At 44.5% G+C, this 710-nt stretch overlaps 1 non-coding gene across 1 annotated transcript; it reads right to left on the bottom strand.

The window, feature by feature from the left end:
* Positions 1-380: 380 nt before the first annotated feature.
* trnat-agu (transfer RNA threonine (anticodon AGU)) lies at positions 381-454 on the bottom strand. Its single transcript has one exon. It is a non-coding gene; the product is annotated as a tRNA-Thr (tRNA).
* Between the last annotated feature and the right edge of the window lie 256 nt (positions 455-710).

Below are 710 nucleotides of genomic sequence, written 5' to 3'. Positions count from 1 at the left end.
ATGAAATTGAAGGGGGAAAGGAAAGCTATTGATTGTGGAAAGCAGAAACATCTGCGTTATGTTGTGGTTTCGAACCGAAGTTGCTGCGGCCAAAACGCAGAGTATTAATCACTGTACGATCACGGCACCACACATCAACTACTGATGCTTGCTTTGACCGCAACCAAGTAACGCACTGCACTGCATAGGGAACATGGATTTTTGATGAAGAGGCCAAAATCAGCACCGCCAGAAATTCAGAAGAGGTGATATTCGACCCAGGCCTCGCAACGATTTGGACCTTCATGCAGAATGGGAACTAGTGCAGCCACAGTTACATTTAAAAGAATTTGAGCCTTTTCACATTAAAAGAAACTCACTCCTAGAGATTTAATTAAGAAAGGCCACGCTGGGAATCGAACCCAGGATCTTCTGTTTACTAGACAGACGCTTTGACCAGCTAAGCCACGGGGCCGACTGCTGACACAATTTCTCGCTTCCACTTACTGATGTCTATCAGCTACCAGTCACTGTCTTCTGGACTCTCAGGCCGTTTCTTATTTCTCCAGCTCTCTTGTCCATTCCGCCATGTGCCCCATTGCTGTCTGTATCTCCCACTTAATTTATCTCAGTGTCAATCTGTGAGGTGATTCTGAATGATTATCCTATGTTTGTGTCTTATATGAAATAAATGATGGTATCAGACAATTCTTCCTCAGACACTGGGGAAC

Source organism: Somniosus microcephalus, unplaced genomic scaffold (assembly GCF_052327205.1).
Source record: "Somniosus microcephalus isolate GS21.2 unplaced genomic scaffold, FLI_Smic_1.0 unresolved_chr1, whole genome shotgun sequence".
Taxonomy (NCBI): Eukaryota; Metazoa; Chordata; class Chondrichthyes; order Squaliformes; family Somniosidae; genus Somniosus; species Somniosus microcephalus.
This window is presented reverse-complemented; position numbering and strand designations above follow the sequence as displayed.